Genomic DNA, 16,324 nt, shown 5'->3' with positions numbered 1-16,324 from the left:
ACTTCAGAAACCGACGAGGCTACCTAAGAACTAACACGAGTCGAGCAAGCGCGCATATTTTACCGGACAAAGGACCTGAAGCACAGAAACAACCATCAAGTTGTAAACAATGGGCGGTACTTCTGATTCTCCCACAACTACTGAAAGTACGAAAACAATTTTCTCTGAGAGCTTCGGAGGGAAATTATGACCCATTGAAGTAGTTCAGGTTGATGTGGATCGCCATGAAGGTAGTTTCGATGACCTACCAGCAGTCAAGCGTTCGGTGACAGAACTCAGTGGACCTGCGTACCGGTACAAACAACTACCAGACAACAGCCAGCCACTCTCCTTAGGTTCGAGATTCGATGCCCGTGGGTGCCCTCGGAACCCTGCTGTGCTAACAGCGGCGCTCTGACTCAACAGTAGCTGCTTGTCCACCACAACGGTTGAACAGCACGCTGCTGTAGCAGCACGCGAGACTTCAGGCACGAATGCAGAACAATGTGGGTCGACGCCAGGCAGCATCCACCGTCCGTGGTCGAGCACCTGTATCCTCTCCAGCTGATGGCGGTAGTATCATATTAACAAGATATAAAAGGGCAGTCCATTAGCGGAGCTGTCATTTGTACTCAGGTGATCCACATGAAAAGGTTTCAGACGTGATTATGGCCGGACGACTGGAATTAACAAACTTTGAATGTGGAATGGTTTCTTGGAGCGAGACGCATGAGACACTCCATTTCAGATACCACTAGGGAATTAAATACTCCGAGATCCAATGTTTCAAGTGTGTGTTGAGAATAGCCCATTTTGGGCATTACCTCCCACAAGGGTCAACACAGCGGCTGACGACCTCCATTTAACGACCGAGAGCAGCGGCGTTTGCGTAGATTTGTCCACGCTAACAGGCGAGCAACACTACGTGAAATAACCGCATAAAGAACCGTGGGACGTACGACGAACGTGTCCGATACGACAGTGTGGCAAAAATGGGCATCCTTCCCCAACTGCGAACGTTTGTAGGATTATGGCCAGCGACCTGCATCCATCTCTGCATTCTGACGATCGTGCGCGCCACTTCTACAGAATTTGGCATAATATACCTCAGGACTTCCCCCATGAACCATGGACCTTGCCGTTGGTGGGGAGACTTGCGTGTCTCAACGATACACATTGCCGTACCGTAGGTGCAACCACAATGGAGGGGTATCTGTTGAGAGGCCAGACAAACGTGTGGTTCCTGAAGAGGGGCAGAAGCCTTTTCAGTAGTTGCTGGGGCAACAGTCTGGATGATTGACTGACCTGGCCTTGTAACACTAACCAAAACGGCCGTGCTGCCCTGGTACTGCGAACGGCTGAAAGCAAGGGGAAACTACAGCCGTATTTTTACTGAGGGCATGCATCTTTATTAAGTGGTTAAATGATGATGGCGTCCTCTTGGGTAAAATATTCCGGAGGTAAAATAGTCCCCCATTCGGATCTCCGGGCGGGGACTACTCAAGAGGACGTCGTTATCAGGAGAAAGAAAACTGGCGTTCGACGGATCGGAGCGTGGAATGAAAGATCCTTTAATCGGGCAGATAGGTTAGACAATTTAAAAAGGGAAATGGATAGGTTAGATATGGTGGGAATTAGTGAAATTCGCTGTCAGGAGGAACAAGATTTTTGGTCAGGTGAATACAGGGTTATGAATACAAAATGCAGGAGTAGGTTTAATAATGAATAAAAAATAGGAGTGCGGGTAAGCTACTACAAACAGCATAGTGAACGCATTATTGTGGCCAAGATAGACACGAAGCCCACACCTACTACAGTAATACAAGTTTATGTGCCAACTAGCTCTGCAGATGATAGTGAAGGGAGACGAAAATTTAATAGTCATGGGTGACTGGAATTCGACAGTAGGGAAAGGAAGAGAAACAAAACGTAGTAGGTGAATATGGATTGGGGCTAAGAAATGCTAGAGGAAGCCGCCTGGTAGAATTTTGCACAGAGCATAACTTCATCATAGCTAACACTTGGTTCAAGAATCATGAAAGAAGATTGTAAACATGGAAGAACCTTGGAGATACTAGAAGGTTTGAGATAGATTATATAATGGTAAGACAGAGTTTTAGGAACCAGATTTTAAATTGTAAGGCATTTCCAGGGGCAGATGTGGACTCTGACCACAATCTATTCGTTATGAACTGTAGATTAAAACTGAAGAAAGTGAAAAGTTTATAAGAGTCGAGGGACATGAAAGGGAAGCAGTGGTTGGGAAGGGAGTGTGGAGTTGTAGCCTATCCCCGATGTTATTCATTCTGTATACTGAGCAAACAGTGAAGGAAACAAAAGAAAAATTCGGAGTAGGTATAAACATCCACGGAGAAGAAATAAAAACTTTGAGTTTCGCCAATGAAATCGAAATTTTGTCAGAGACTGTACATGACTTGGAAGAGCAGTTGAACGGAATGCATAATGTCTTGAAAGGTGGTTTTAAGATTAACATCAACAAAAGCAAAACGAGGATAATAGAATATATTTGAATTAAGTCGGGTGATGCTGAGGGAATTAGATTAGAGCTTAAAGTAGTAAAGGAGTTTTGCCATTTGGGGAGCAAAATAACTGTTGATGGCCGAAGTAGACAGGATATAAAATGTAGACTGACAATTGCACGGAAAGCGTTTCTGAAGAAGAGAAATTTGTTAACATCGAGTATAGATGTAAGTGTCAGGTAGTCGTTTCTGAAAGTATTGGTGTGGAGTGTAACCATGTATGGAAATGAAACATGGACGATATATAGTTTGGACAAGAAGAGAATAGAAGCTTTCGAAATGTGGTGCTACAGAAGAATGCTGAAGATTAGGTGGGTAGATCACATAACTAATGAGGAGGCACTGAATAGAATTGGGGAGAAGAGGAGTTTGTGGCACAACTTGATCAGAAGAAGGGATCGGTTGGTAGGACATGTTCTGAGGCATCAAGGGATCACTAATTTAGTACTGGAGGGCAGCGTGGAGGGTAGAGATAGTAGAGGGAGACCAAGAAATGAATACACTAAGCAGATTCAAAAGGATGTAGTCTGCAGTAGGTACTGGGAGATGAAGAAGCTTGCACAGGATAGAGTAGCATGGAGAGCTGCATCAAACCAGTCTCAGGACTGAAGACCACAATAACAACATATCTCAGGAGGACATCCAACATCACTATCAATCAGTTTGAAGCCCAATAACTGCCCAATTTGTTAAGATCATTCTGCTGAATAAATCACCAAACTTTTCTGAAATTGTCATCATTTGTTTGTCTGTATACGTACATGATATCTACCGATTTCCATTCCATTCTGATAATTCCTTCATACTTTGTCGTTTCTCTCTCTCTCTCTGTCTTGGGGTACGCATTACGTATACTACATGTCAATAAAAGCAACTGAAATAAACCTAGAGGTTGTACAGACATCAACCCAGACAGTCTGTCTTCTCTTCCCGTGCTTCAGGCTGTCGGAAGCCATTTTCCCACTTCTGTGTTACCCGCCGTCTGTATGCGGTGTAATGTGCGACGGATGGAAGCACTTGCACAAAGATGCTCCCCATAGGACACTGAGCTTGTGGCCCGTCAGGTGCAGGAATTCGACGGTGCGACGGAAAATGCGCCCAGCTGCGAATTCCTGGTCCCTAGCCTCGTCACTTCTGCACCAGCCACTGTGGTAGGGGTTTTCTCTTCTATAATATTTCCATATTTGGGGAGATATAAACAACGGCCTACGTACCTCTGTATATACAGCCTCATACATACTCCGCAAGTCACTACATGGTGCGTTGCGATGGGTTCATTGTATCCCTGCTACCCATTTACTTTCTTGTTCTACTCGCAAACAAAGCGAGGAAAGAACGACTGTATACGTGCTAATTTGTATTATTCCGTGGCGAAAAGTAGTGGCAGCAGAACTGTTCTGAAGTAGACTTCAAATGCCCGTTCTCTAAATTTTCTCAATTATTTTCCGCGAAAAGAACCTCTTCATCCATCAAGGGATTTCCATTTGTTTTCGCGTAGCACCTCCGCGATACTCTCGTGTTAATCAAACCTGTCGGTAACAAATGTAGCAGCACGCCTCTGAAATGCCTCGATCTTCCTTAAATGCGAGCTGCAGCTTAGCCCAAATTCTGGTGCAGTACTGAAAAACGCCGGCCGGGGCCGGGGTGGCGGAAGACTAACATTTTTAAAATGTTAAAACCTGTTCAAAGGTACAACACCGTGCTCTACCCAGCCGTCCGCTGTAGCCGAGCGGTTCTAGGCGGTTCAGTCTGGAACGGCGCGACCGCTACGGTCGCAGGTTCTAATACTGCCTGGGGCATGGATGTGTGTGATGTCCTTAGTTTGGTTCTAGGGGACTCATGACCTCAGCAGTAAAGTCCCATAGTGCTCAGAGCCATATTTTTAGTACTCAAAAACAGGTCGCTCTACCGTTCTACAGGGGGTGTCCGTTGTGTCCAATGTAGATGAGCTACACTTTCCGAGAACCCTGCCAATACATTGAAGTCGATCATTCGCTTTCCCTACTATCGTACTTACATGTTCGTTCCATTTCGTATCGCTTTGAAACGTTCCGCCAAGATATTTAGTCTATGTCACTGTGTCAAACAGTATACTACTAATGCTTTATCTGAAAATTATAGGATTGTATTTCCAAATCAGCTGCTTTAACTTGTATTGTTTTTTAAATTTAGAGCAAGCTGACATTCATCACAACAACTAGAAACTTTGTCTAAGTCAGCTTGTATCTTCCAACAGTCACTCAACGTCAACACCTTCCGGTACATCGCAGTGTCATCAGCAAACAGCCGCCGATTGCTGCTTAGCCTGTGCATCACATTAGTTATGTACACAGAAAATGACAGTGGTCTTACCAAACTACTCTGGGGCACCCCTGATGATACCCTTGTCTCTGCTGAAAACTCGCCATCGACGGCAACATAATGGGTTCTATTACTTAAGAAATCTCCAAGCCACTCACATATCTGGGAACCTATTCCGTATGCTCTTACCTTCGTTAATAGTCTGAATGGGGCAAACGCTTTCCGGAAATCTAGAGGAATGAAAACTTCCATTTGCTCTCCATACGCGGTTCACAAGATATCAGATGAAAAAAAGGTAAGCTAAGTTTCGCAGTGCTTTTCATATCCGTGCGGAAATTCATTACATTCGAGCTGAGAATACATTCAAGAATTCTGCAGCAAGAATGAAACTTATTTTATTCTCATGGTTCATATTTCAACACATAAGGCCAGGAGCTGCTCAGTATCCGTTGACTAGAGCTAGACTTTAGGGTTTTATGCGAACTACTTAGTTTTTGTTAAAAATATTACCATTTACGTTCCGCGAGCATCTCTGTTACGTTTTCGTGTGGACAACAGTGACTTAGTACGATCATAGCAGTGTGTGTCTGAATTTATTCGATGTCTTCTGCCAGGTCTGCTTTGTAAGGAGATCGTATGCTGGGATAGCAGCACATCTCAGACCGCCGTCTGTACCTAGCCCTGTAATAGAAGTTTAATATAATTTCATATGCCATTTTTAAATGATTGAATCCACTTTTTAAGTACTGTAGTCTCTTTCTGAAACTAAAATAAATACTCCGGAAGATTAAGGTTTTTAAAGTGTGAGAACCTTTCAAAGGTACAACACCGTGCTCTACCTAGGAACAAACATTCTGTTGAAGTTCAAAAGCGTTGCAATCGGCAATATCTTATCAATACTATATTTGATCGTCTGACGTTACATTAATACTCTGCTACACATCAGTAACCTGAATCAGTTACCGAAACCCAGTCAAGCAGAAGTATTATCAAAAACCAGTTACAAGTTAAATATACACTCCTGGAAATTGAAATAAGAACACCGTGAATTCATTGTCCCAGGAAGGGGAAACTTTATTGACACATTCCTGGGGTCAGATACATCACATGATCATACTGACAGAACCACAGGCACATAGACACAGGCAACAGAGCATGCACAATGTCGGCACTAGTACTGTGTATATCCATCTTTCGCAGCAATGCAGGCTGCTATTCTCCCATGGAGACGATCGTAGAGATGCTGGATGTAGTCCTGTGGAACGGCTTGCCATGCCATTTCCACCTGGCGCCTCAGTTGGACCAGCGTCCGTGCTGGACGTGCAGACCGCGTGAGACGACGCTTCATCCAGTCCCAAACATGCTCAATGTGGGACAGATCCGGAGATCTTGCTGGCCAGGGTAGTTGACTTACACCTTCTAGAGCACGTTTGGTGGCACGTGATACATGCGGACGTGCATTGTCCTGTTGGAACAGCAAGTTCCCTTGCCGGTCTAGGAATGGTAGAACGATGGGTTCGATGACGGTTTGGATGTACCGTGCACTATTCAGTGTCCCCTCGACGATCACCAGAGGTGTACGGCCAGTGTAGGAGATCGCTCCCCACACCATGATGCCGGGTGTTGGCCCTGTGTGCCTCGGCCGTATGCAGTCCTGATTGTGGCGCTCACCTGCACGGCGCCAAACACGCATACGACCATCATTGGCACCAAGGCAGAAGCGACTCTCATCGCTGAAGACGACATGTCTCCATTCGTCCCTCCATTCACGCCTGTCGCGACACCACTGGAGGCGGGCTGCACGATGTTGGGGCGTAAGCGGAAGACGGCCTAACGGTGTGCGGGACCGTAGCCCAGCTTCATGGAGACGGTTGCGTATGGTCCTAGCCGATACCCCAGGAGCAACAGTGTCCCTAATTTGCTGGGAAGTGGCGGTGCGGTCCCCTACGGCACTGCGTAGGATCCTACGGTATTGGCGTGCATCCGTGCGTCGCTGCGGTCCGGTCCCAGGTCGACGGTCACGTGCACCTTCCACCGACCACTGGCGACAACATCGATGTACTGTGGAGACCTCAAGCCCCACGTGTTGAACAATTCGGCGGTACGTCCACCCGGCCTCCCGCGTGCCCACTATACGCCCTCGCTCAAAGTCCGTCAACTGCACATACGGTTCACGTCCACGCTCTCGCGGCATGATACCAGTGTTAAAGACTGCGATGGAGCTCCGTATGCCACGGAAAACTGGCTGACACTGACGGCGGCGGTGCACAAATGCTGCGCAGCTAGCGCCATTCGACGGCCAACACCGCGGTTCCTGGTGTGTCCGCTGTGCCGTGCGTGTGATCATTGCTTGTACAGCCCTCTCGCAGTGTCCGGAGCAAGTATGGTGGGTCTGACACACCGGTGTCAATGTGTTCTTTTTTCCATTTCCAGGAGTGTATTTTTATATACAAACTCTTGGATTCAAATTTAAATTTTCAAGACAGTTAAAATTGTTAATACGTTAAAAAACTGTTTACTTGCATGTATCATATATCCCATGGAAAAAGACCTGTTTCAAGGTACAAGAGGCTGCACGACCGACGAAGCACAGTTCAATTGTCCACATTTTATATAAATACTCACCGTAAACTTGTATAGCTGTAGAATTAACAGTATAGACTGTTGCGAATAGCCTTAAGATATTATATAACACTTAAATATGTAGCATTGGAAATACATACTACTGCCGCACAAAACACAACCTCATCTCTGACAACAACAAAAACTGTTGAAACTGCTGGAAATTGTTTATCGCAGCCTCTAATGCACATATCTTTTTGTATTTCTAAAATCAATCTCTAGACTGAAATGCAGACCAAAACAGATCGTGCTCCTGGCTTCTACTCTAGAATTGGTAGCTGGGGCTGCACTCTCTCAGTACTCCTTATACAAACCTCTAGTAATTCATTTGTCTTGCGTATTACAGACTTTACTTGACCGTCCCTTTTATGTCATTTCTTAGCATTTTCCCGAAATATTTGTACGATGCTGCATTCACCAGATGTTCGCCGTCTTTCTGCGCGAGACCTGCAGGAAGAGATTCAGTGAGGTTCTGGGAGGTACTGACAGGTAAGTGGAACCATGCCGATCCAGTGCCGTGGTCAGCTGCGGTAGGTTTCTCGGTTGAGAATTCAAGGCTCGAGCAGCCCGATGGAGATGGTCTTCCAGCTTCCCCATTGGGTTCAAATCCGGGGAGTTTAATGAGCAGGGGAGTATGGCAAACTCATTCTGGTGCTCTTTGGATCACGCATGCACATTCCGAGCTGTGTGATTCGTTACATTATCCTACTGGCAGATGCCATCGTGTCGAGAGAAAACAAACTACGAGGGAGTAGTCATGCTCCCCAAAGTTGGAAGCATACTTTTGTGGCATGCCAAAGATCATCTATCTGATGAACCGTGAAACTTAAATTATATGAGAAGGCCACCTGTCATTACTCTTCAGTCGTCGAGCTGTAGTACTGCCGTGCAGATTCCAGACTTTGTCGCCAATTAACAGCAGTCAGCAGAGGTGCATGTACCAGACGCCTGCTGCAGAGGCCCAGACATAGCAAAGTTCACTGAATGGTCGTCGAGGAGACCCTGTTCGTAGCACATTGGTTGTCCTCATGATGTGGTCTGTCACCCCTAGACGTTTTATGTAAAGACTTTTAAAGTTTCTATGTATATAATACACTATGTGATCAGAAGTATCCGGACACCCCCAAAAGCAAACGTTTTCCATATTAGGTGTGTTGTACATCAACCTACTGCCAGTCACTCCATATCAGCGACCTCAGTAGTCATTACACATCGTGAGAGAGCAGAATGGGGCGCTCCGCCGAACTCACGGACCTCGAACGTGGTCAGGTGATTGGATGTCATTTGAGTCATACGTCTGTACGCGAGATTTAATCACTCCTAAACATCCCTGGTCCAATGTGTCCGAAGTGGAAACGTGAAGAGTCACGTACAGCGTGCGCTTGAGAGGCTGTTCATAAGCCACATATCACGCCGGTACCTGCCAAACGACGCCTCGCTCCGAGAAATGAGCGTAATCACTGGACGATTGAACAGTGGAAAAACGTTGTTTGGAGTGACGGACGAATCACGTTACGCAATGTGGCTATCCGATGCAGGGTGCGGGTATGGCGAATGCCCGGTGAACGTCATATGTCAGCGTGTGTAGTGCCAACAGTAAATTTTTCGGAGGCGGCGGCGTTCTGGTGTGGTTGCGGGGGCTTACGCACCTTGTTGTTTTGCGTGGCACTATCACACCACAATCCTACATTGATGTTTTAAGCACCTTCTTGCTTCCAACTGTTGAAAAGCAGTTCGGGAATGGTGACTGCATCTTTCAACACGATCGAGTACCTGTTCATAATGCATAGCCTGTGGCGGAGTGGTTATATAACAATAACATCCCTGTAATGGACTCTCCTTCACACAGTCCTGCCCTTTAATCCTATGGAAGACCTTTGGGACGTTTTGTAACGCCGACTTCGTGCCAGGCGTCACCGACCGACATCTATGCCTCTCCGCAGTGCAGCACTCCTTGAAGAATGGGCTGCCGTTCCCCAAGAAACCTTCCAGCACCTGATTGAACGTATGCCTGTGAGAGTGGAAGCTTTCATGAAGGCTAAGGGTGAGCCAACACCATATTGAATTCCAGCATTACCGATGGATGATGCCACGAAGTCATTTTCAGCCATGTGTCACATAGCGTATGTCTATATAGACAGGGTGAACCAATATTCCACGGAAAAACTTTCGGAGGTTGTAGTATGGACCAAAACAAGCAAAAGTATATAGAAGACTTGAGCTCTAATAGGCATACTGGACCTTTTTCTGGTTGTGTTCCACACCACCACCTCTCAAAACATGAAAAGCAAACAGTTTTAATATATGCGATGAGTCTCAGAGTTGCGTAGGTACACCAGTGGTCATAGCTCTTAAATTACGCATTTTAGATGTAATTTTAACCAGAGAGTTTTTTTATTGTTTTGGCCCGTCTTAGCACCTCTTATAGTTTGTCTGTGGGATTCTAGTTCACCCTGTATATACGAAGGCTATCCATTTAGAAAGGACCGATCGGTCGAGAAAACGAAAGCACAGTGAAAGTCGAAGGTATTTTATTTGCAACAGCTAGCTATACCTTCCAGCTACTTCTCTATACAACTGCCACTTCGCACAGTTGTAGCAACTTTCCAATAATCTCATCATGGAAGATAGCCGTCTCTACTTTCGGCCAACACTCTGCAGCTCGTTGTCTGTGCCAAATTGTTGTCTTCATAGCTAGCGCTTTATATGAGCAGAGCTGAAAGAAGGAGCAAGTCCTGGCTGTGTGGTGGGTGGGCAGACACTTCCCACTGGAAACGGTACAGGACCATCTACATTGCTCTGGGAATGTGTGGCCGAGAACTGTAGTGTGGGAGGAAATGCATGACCGGTACGTTATGTAGGGTGGCATGAAATCAGGCGAAACCTCGCATTTGGCACCCATACTTGGCGGGAGACGCTATTGTTCTAGAGCATCTTTACGTTCTAAGAACTGAAAAGAGCGACGTGACACTACAATGGGAGTAACAGAGACACTGCACAAAACGTTTGTCTGAAGTTTCATCAGGCTTTAACTGTAGGTACTATTCCGCCACGGAATGGACTCATATGAAGATATGTATATATAGCTACAGACTAGCTGTACAAAGGTCCATCTCTAAAAAATGACTATCTCTAGTCAAGAATTTGTCTAAGGCATACATGGGATAGTTATGGAGGAAGGTCTTTAGTCTACATTTGAAACACTTCTCCTACCTGACAGACATTTGATTTCATCTACATTCGCTGTATGCATAATATCGTGTATGCAGAAAGTAAGCTGTGTCTCTCACGAGTGGGTATTTCTGCATCAGTACAGATTCTACGAGAGAGTTCTTATCCAGCAGGAACGTCTGAATGTTCCAACTTAAGAATGTCCCACTATACAGCAATAGAGTTGAATTTGATCTCTAATTGTTTTCATCCACTCCTTTCTCTTCTCTACAAACGGAGGAGACTAGATCTTTCTACACAGAGTAGTCAAAGTAAACATTTAATACGAGATCCGTCACGGTCCGACGCCTTGTTCGATTTGAGTAGCCTCTTGTTTTTCAGTATCAGGGTCGTCACTCATCAGTCAGTACATCTCATTTGTGAGTCTGGGTTGCGGCGAATATCTCTTCAAGCGTGAGGCAGCGGCGCCGGAGTTTTCCATTACATGACGTCCTGATCGTCGAACCAGCACGAATCACCCCCAACATTACACGAGACGCTGTGATCTGAGTCGCGGCTGTAATATCCGATCGCTTCCCACGTTCATTGAAGACAAAGAGCGATCGTGGCGATGTATCAAAGAGATCTCGCCTCCCAATTTCCTTTCCGTTTTCCTGCAGTCCTTCCAGTTCTATTTCACAATGTGATAACTCTTGCCCTGCGAATTCCATATCAGCCACCAGATCTAACATATCATACTGCCTGTGCTCTGCGAAATCACCATCTTTCTGTTCTGGAGTATCTGCCGTCAATGCGGCACAATGGCGTCTCTCATTGTTGCCAATTATGCTGTAGCGACATTAGGGCGAGTAATCGGATAACATAGGGAACCGTTTCTGAAAGATAACACCTTTGTTAGCACAGTGAACACTTCGGCAGGCGATGAGAAGTTCATTTTAAACTTTCGGACTGATAGACAGTCGTCGATGTATAAATATACAAGGTGTTTCAAAAATTACCGGTATATTTGAAACGGCAATAAAAACTAAACAAGCAGCGATAGAAATACACCGTTTGTTGCAATATCCTTGGGACAACAGTACATTTTCAGGCAGACGAACTTTCGAAATTACAGTAGTTACAATTTTCAACAACAGATGGCGCTGCAAGTGATGTGAAAGATATAAAAGACAACGCAGTCTGTGGGTGCGCCATTCTGTACGTCGTCTTTCTGCTGCAAGCGTGTGCTGTTCACAACGTGCAAGTGTGCTGTGGACAACATGGTTTATTCCTTAGAACAGAGGATTTTTCTGGTGTTGGAATTCCACCGCCTAGAACAGAGTGTTGTTGCAACAAGACGAAGTTTTCAACGGAGGTTTAATGTAACCAAAGGACCGAAAAGCGATACAATAAAAGATCTGTTTGAAAAATTTCAACGCACTGGTAACGTGACGGATGAACATGCTGGAAAGGTAGGGCGACCGCGTACGGCAACCACAGAGGGCAACGCGCAGCTAGTGCAGCAGGTGATCCAACAGCGGCCTCGGGTTTCCGTTCGCCGTGTTACAGCTGCGGTCCAAATGACGCCAACGTCCACGTATCGTCTCATGCACCAGAGTTTACACCTCTATCCATACAAAATTCAAACGCGGCAACCCCTCAGCGCCGCTACCATTGCTGCACGAGAGACATTCGCTAACGATATAGTGCACAGGATTGATATGCATGTGGGCAGCATTTGGTTTACTGACGAAGCTTATTTTTACCTGGACGGCTTCGTGAATAAACAGAACTGGCGCATATGGGGAACCGAAAAGCCCCATGTTGCAGTCCCATCGTCCCTGCATCCTCAAAAAGTACTGGTCTGGGCCGCCATTTCTTCCAAAGGAATCATTGACCGATTTTTCAGATCCGAAACGATTACTGCATCACGCTATCTGGACATTCTACGTGAATTTGTGGCGGTACAAACTGCCTTAGACGACACTGCGAACGCGTCGTGGTTTATGCAAGATGGTGCCCGGCCACATCGCACGGCCGACGTCTTTAATTTCCTGAATGAATATTTCGATGATCGTGTGATTGCTTTGGGCTATCCGAAACATACAGGAGGCCTCCCTATTCGCAAGACATGAACCCCTGTGACTTCTTTCTGTGGGGACACTTGAAAGACCAGGTGTACCGCCAGAATCCAGAAACAATTGAACAGCTGAAGCAGTATATCTCATCTGCATGTGAAGCCATTCCGCCAGACACGTTGTCAAAGGTTTCGGGTAATTCATTCAGAGACTACGCCATATCATTGCTACGCATGGTGGATATGTGGAAAATATCGTACTATAGAGTTTCCCAGACCGCAGCGCCATCTGTTGTTGACAATTGTAACTACTGTAATTTCGAAAGTTCGTCTGCCTGAAAATGTACTGTTGTCCCAAGCATATTGCAACAAACGGTGTATTTCTATCGCTGCTCGTTTAGTTTTTATTGCCGTTTCAAATATACCAGTCATTTTTTAAACACCCTGTATTTACAAACGTTTTATCTCCATCAGTCGGAGACATCGTCAGAGATAAAACTAACATCGAAGTTTCAAGCGAGATCCCAGAATCTATATGTGTACTGTGAGCTGTACAGAGGGAACCACCGACCGTCACGTGATAGCGTAATTCAGACGAAATAAAGTAGGATGACGGTTTTGCAGCTGTAATTTTTCCTCCTATCTATGTAATTATGTAGTTATGTAGTTCGCAATTCGTTCGAGCAATCAATTCATAAAAGAAAGACAGTCATAGCTCAGTCACTCAAAATGATTGAGAAATTTTACTCGTTAGAATGATTCTTCTCCTCTTTTGGGAGCGTTGTATAATCAGTCGGGAAACCTCAGATGAAGCGGATATTTGGCTTTGATGAAGTTTAACCTTCCGAAGAGGTAATGGAGCTCTTGGATTATTAAATGCATGTTCGTATCCAGTCTTTCGGAAGTTCCCTTCTGATTAACAACTACGCAATATATCGATGAATATCATTAATTCTCAAATGTCAAATACACACCTTTTGTATGAAGGAGCAATATATATATATATATATATATATATATATATATATATATATCCCTTTTAATCGTACAATTTCGTATCAGTTATCTTTTGTCATAAATCTCAATATTCAGATTACAATTCTTCAAACAAAGCTCAGGCTAATCGGCACGAAGACAATCTTGGAAGCTTTTTTCTAACAACCACCAGAGAGAGTACTACAAAGAATAATTATGCGCTCATGGCATAGCTATTGTATGAAACTACTTTGCGCATGGATTCTGCGAGTATGAAGATAGAAAATTAGTAAACGTCATGCAAGGGTAGAATTGTATCAGAATAATTCATTGAATATAAAGAGATATTACACAGCAACAGAGTAAGGACCGATTACTCTTAATCGAGAATGGTCTCGCGTGCCAGAGATAATCGTCTACTCGACAACAGGTGACGCGGCTACCCCTCGTGGTCTCAGGCGCATTGTCACGGTCCGTGCCCCCCCCCCCCCCCCTCCCCCCGTAGGAGGTTCCAGCATAGGTGTGTGTGTTGTCTAAGTAGGTATGAGTTAGATTAAATAGTGTGTAGGCTTATGGACCGATGACGTCAGCAGTTTGTCCCATAAGACTTACCACAAACTTCCAATTTTTAGTGCCATCTACACAGCTCGCGATGCACCTATGAATTCGGAGCCAGTCGAGTTTTCGATACCGTAGTCTAATTTATCGCTGAAGATGTCTCCGGCAGATGGAGACGACACGTTAGTAGACAATTTTAAACGTCAATCTAAGGCTATCGGCTTGGAATTTCAACTCAAGTAACCGCGGGTGTTGTGGCTCATGAGGGTATAATCAAACATCTCACCAAGAAAAACATGTTAAACAGCACAGAACATCGGTTATTATTTCCCAATTTGTCTTACTTCGTGATATGGACTTCACAAAAAGAAGTTAAGACAGAATGACTTACACAGAAGAATATCGTATTGACCATTATGTAATAGCCATTTATTATACGGGAAACTGCAAATACTAGCATTTGAATGTCTTTCAGCAACAGTCAATTAATTAAGTCGTCAGTTTGGTTCATATTTGCCCGTGGTTTATCAAAATCATTTCAGTTACATACCGGAGCTGTTTCGCGCCGTTCATTGTCCAGTTGAGCTAGAGACACGTCTTTAATGGGCACAAATTAGACCACGCGATAAACAAAATATTCTTTCCTCCAAGATCCATTATGTGCTTTTCCATTTATACAGTTACGCTCCAAATGTTCACTTACGTATGTTTTTCATTTCGAATCACGTGGCCTTTCCTTAACGACGGCGGGTACGTTAATGCATGAAGAGAGCGGCTGGAGTTCAGATCGGTTGAAAGATTACATCCTACATCCGCGTTAGCTGTTACGTTGTTTCAAATTCCAGAGTGTCTAGTATGACCTAGGCTGCGTTTATGCATGCCACTAAAATGGAGACACAGCAAGTACCACGAAGGGTTAAATTGCAGGGTCGCTGTGAACTGCCATTTCCACTCATCACAGTGAAAGTTTAGTGGCACCGTTTTCAGTATAGCGACACCCGAGATCATATGGGTGGGCATGCCTTTGAGCGCGAAGTTTAGGGCAATAAGCCTGCGCCAAGAACTAAATGAAGGAAAAAGGCATCTAAGTAGTTACCTAAAGCTGTGATGAAAAGTGGATGGTGTGCAAATATGACATGGAATCATAATAAATGAGCGCGACGATTCATTGTGTGCCGGCAGATTCTGTGTGGAATTATGGAACTCAATAGCCCGTCAGAGCTGTAGGAACCAAAACGACCCATTCCATACAGTTTGTGCTTTCTACGCTGGATGACTGTACGGCCAGCATGCCACACTGAAAGCTATACATCAACCTGAAATGTGAACAGCTGTACTGCAAACGACTTCGTCGTATGTACAAACAACGCTGCAATGTTACATAAACAGAAGTAAGATTTATTTGCGAACTACTGTGAGTGATAATTTCTATGTAGTTACCTTTATGCATTTTAATGTTTAAATTGGGAAAATATCCATAGAGGGCCTTTGTAATATTAAATTATAACGTAAAATATGATTGGGTCTTAGCAGCCTGATGAGGTCCAGAACGGTAACTTCACAAGCTAAGGTTACGTTGACTTTCGTTTTCTTTGTTTAGATATTTGTAGCATTTGTAGCTTTTTATGCTGTGAACGTAGTAAGATTTTTTCTTTCGGGCTATGGCTACTATTGCAGAAGACGTCTTACAGTCGAAGAAATTCGTTGTCAACTAGGAAATTTTCAGATGATATTATTACATTATCTGAATGTAGTGATGATAGTGAACACGAAATGATGCCTAGTATTCCGCAGAATAATAATGCAAAACCTCTTCAGGCACGTGGAAGTGCTTCATAAAATATTGCAGAACGTGAACTGCTATTTGGGACGAGGCAGAGAAAAAAGTATTCAATCTGTACCTCTTCAGATATGGGCTACTCCTTCACAGAACGCTGATGGACAATTGTACAGTACACTTTCTTTCAAATGACGAATCAAATGGAACATGCAGTGTATTTAAAACCCAGAAGGGCGGACTAAAGATTGAAATCGGAGCACTGACCGTTGTACAAGGTTATCATTAACACGGTGGCGTAGACGAGGTTATCTTAGTGGGTAACTTTATGAAATAGACAGAAAT

This window comes from Schistocerca gregaria, chromosome 1 (genome assembly GCF_023897955.1).
Source record: "Schistocerca gregaria isolate iqSchGreg1 chromosome 1, iqSchGreg1.2, whole genome shotgun sequence".
NCBI lineage: Eukaryota > Metazoa > Arthropoda > Insecta > Orthoptera > Acrididae > Schistocerca > Schistocerca gregaria.
The sequence above is the reverse complement of the archived record's forward strand: the minus strand, read 5'-3'. Positions refer to the sequence as shown.